Here is a 3477-nt window from a genome sequence, read left to right on the forward strand (position 1 = left end):
TCGTTTCAGAAAAGTATCCCAGTTTACAGTTATATTTCTAATGAAAAAGAGACCACATGAAAAGTACACTTGAGGTGGTGATCTACTGGTTTGAAAAATTTAACGTCTTTACAATTGTTTCCCACTAACGTGAATTGTATTTTGTTTCTGTGGTCTGAATGGGTTTATCGGTACATGCGAGTTTGGCTCTAGCGGGTCTGTTTTCTCTCTCTACGACGTAGAGTCTGCAGCAGGCTGCGCAGACAGTCGGGGGACAGTGACGTCACTTCCGACGGCGACTCCTAGAGTCTGCAGCAGGCAGCGCAGACAGTCGCGGGACAGTGACGTCACGTCCGACGGAAACTCTTAGGTGGCGGAGAGAGCGCGGTGATCCGTGAAGCGAAGCCCAGGATTTCGGGAGAAACGAAGCCATGCCCAAATTTTACTGTGATTACTGTGATACCTACCTCACCCATGACTCTCCGTCGGTGAGGAAGACTCACTGCAGTGGCAGAAAACATAAGGAAAACGTGAAGGATTACTACCAGAAATGGATGGAGGACCAAGCACAGAGCCTTATTGATAAAACAACCGCTGCCTTCCAACAAGGAAAGATCCCGCCTACTCCCTTCACCGCTCCTCCCCCAGCAGGAAGTATTATACCACCACCAAATCTTCGAGAGTTTCCAGGTGGCCCTCCACGGCCTGGGATGATGCCAGCGCCCCCTATGGCAGGTCCTCCAATGATGCCAATGATTGGGCCGCCTATGCATCGGATGATGCAGGTCGGACCTGGACCAGGAATGCGGCCGCCAATGGGAGGGCACATGCAGATGATACCAGGCCCTCACATGATGCGTCCTCTTTCACGGCCCATGATGCTCCAAGCCAGACCGTGATGACCAGACCGGACAGATAGTCACAGACAAAGTTTCATCTTATTTCTGTTTTCGTTTGCTGTCATCGCTGCAAAATAACTTCTTGACAGGAGAGTTAGTCACAGTTGAGGACTTCTCGGAGAGCTGCGGCAAGTTTTGCCCCTGATCTGTACAATCGCTCTTGCGTCTTTGAAGTGAATTGCCACAGACTGGAGTTGGTGCAAGCCACCAACATCTTGCCACCTCTTCCTACATCTTGCCCCTGCAGTTTTTTACAGGTGTTAATTTTGCATTGTCCTGATGTTTTGGTATGTATTTTTTTTAAATTCAAGTTGATACATTTTCCAATTTTTTTGCAACGATAAATGGCATTTGTTTTGAACTATGGCCATGGTTAGATATTTTTTTTAATAAAAACACCTTTAATAATGTTATCAGTACATGGTGCTATTGGATTGCTTTGAAGCAGGGAGAAATCTGAATCCCTGCCCCGCCTCAGCCGCATGTCCATATAAACCAGATGTCAGCTAAGCGGAAATATCGGACTATGATTTTGTCACAGTTGCATCTGTCCAAGTGAAAGAGTGGAAGTATTAAAGGGCTGCTGCTTCACGTTTGCAGGGTTGTGATCACTCTGGTTACAGTACTTATTGTTTGGTCTTGCTTTAAATGGCCCACCCATGACACTGCACATGCACCAGTCACTACATAGAGCACCATATTCACTTAATGAAACCACACTGTGGGGCATGCAATGCATGCGCAGTGTAGACTCCTCTATGTGTATATTTCTGAACAAACTAAGGGCCACCCAGAGTCTGCCTGATGTGGTCTGCGCCCTATACCTTTAATGTTCAAGCTTGATACTAATCATTTCAGGGAAGGGGGGGGGGGGAGAATATATAACTCTTGCTTCCTATTTCAGTTTAGCTCTTGTATCCAATACGATTAATGTAAACGATTAGATCGAAAAAAAACCTATTCAAATGCTATTCTGAATGGACAACATTAGACAGTAGTTCAAATACACTTTATAAAGATAAGAACTGTGAGTGAAATTCTACTAAGCAAACTACCTCAGAATAAAGTACAGTCGGTCAGGTATACTGATTAAATAAATATGCAAATCAATAATTCCGAGAGGTGTTAAGTACCGTTTAGGTGTTTAATGGCCAAATAGTGATAAAATAAAATACTAATTGGGAAATGTTAACCGTGTGGGCTGAAACATAGCCATTAGTTCCATTAACATCTAAAATTAAAACCATCTCAAAGAGCATGAAATATTTGGGATAATAATCACAAGAGTAACTGAAAAAGATAGAAGGCAATGCCTAAAAACAATGTTGGCACGATGAAGCCAAACCATTTCTTTGGAACTTGAAAACAGAAAGCATAACATAACAAGCATTTACAATGCAATAGGTCTCGCAATTACATTGTGTTGAGCTCTTGGCATTGAAAATGTTATTGTTTTTTTTCCCTTCGTGAAACATTAATCAAATGGTGTGATGCAGAATGGCAATAGCTCACATTGTTGTAATTGCGAAATCTATTGCATTTGTACTAATGTGAGTTTTGTACTGTAAATGGTACTGGCTTTTATTAATGTTTATTTAAACTAATTAATCTAAAGAATTAAAAATGTTAATACCAGCTAACTAATCTCCATACGTTATCTATTTCTTGCTAAAAATATGTCTGACATCATAAGCACACACGTGAATTTAATAACCACGGAAATGGAATAGTCGTGCTCACTTTATACCACATTTACTGTTGAAAGGCGCATCTACATTCCTTTCTGCTCACCACCTCTAGCACGCACTCCTATGACCAAATTCAGAAGTGCGCTTTATAGCTGGGAAAACATAACATGCAGATAAACAATTCTAGACAAAACGCAGATGTGGCCAAGTTATCTCAATAGAGGCCGCTTTAAAATAGAATTGATTGAGCTGGCGGCTGGTATGTAATTAATAATAACGTTGCCTTTGTTTTTAGATTAATGCCAAAAATGTACGCGATTTGAAATAGTCTTAAAAATCCGCTCTTAATACTTAATAAAAATGCACGGGCTAATGAAATTAAGTTGCAGTGTTCTTTATCTGTTCGGAATCAGTACCGTTTCCTCCTTGGCTTGGTGTTTACTTTCCTGCAGAAGCGGACATCAAAATGTTGTTGGGAACGCCTGGGACTGGATAAGTTCTGCTTAACTCCATAGCGAAGACAAATAGCCCCGGGTCCTCTTCAGAAACACAATCATAAAAGCTGGAGTTGTTTGCTGAGAGCTGGCCACACTTTGCTGACACAGTATTTGTTTAATCACCAATCTTTGTGTGCCTTCGTGCCCTTGGAGCTCTGAGCCCAAAGGACTGTGCTGCGGTATCAAAGCATAGTGTGTGTCTGTGTATATATTTGTGCGTGTGTTCGCATTCTATGAACGTGATAGTGTTGCTGTGTCTTTGCAGGTGTAAGCACTTGTGTATTTCAGTAGCGAGCAAGAGTGGGTGTGTATCAGTGACAGACCGTCCCATGTCGGACGTCCTTGCGGCGTCCCGGCACAGTGTTAGTATTCGCACGTCAACATTGGCACAGTGACGCATACACATCCATGCAC

General features: G+C 42.6%; 1 pseudogene; it reads left to right on the top strand.

Moving 5' to 3' along the window:
- The first annotated feature begins 279 nt into the window (after window positions 1-279).
- Window positions 280-2944, top strand: LOC146859686 (U1 small nuclear ribonucleoprotein C pseudogene; annotated as a pseudogene).
- Window positions 2945-3477: the final 533 nt, after the last annotated feature.

Source organism: Triturus cristatus, chromosome 3_1 (assembly GCF_964204655.1).
Source record: "Triturus cristatus chromosome 3_1, aTriCri1.1, whole genome shotgun sequence".
NCBI lineage: Eukaryota > Metazoa > Chordata > Amphibia > Caudata > Salamandridae > Triturus > Triturus cristatus.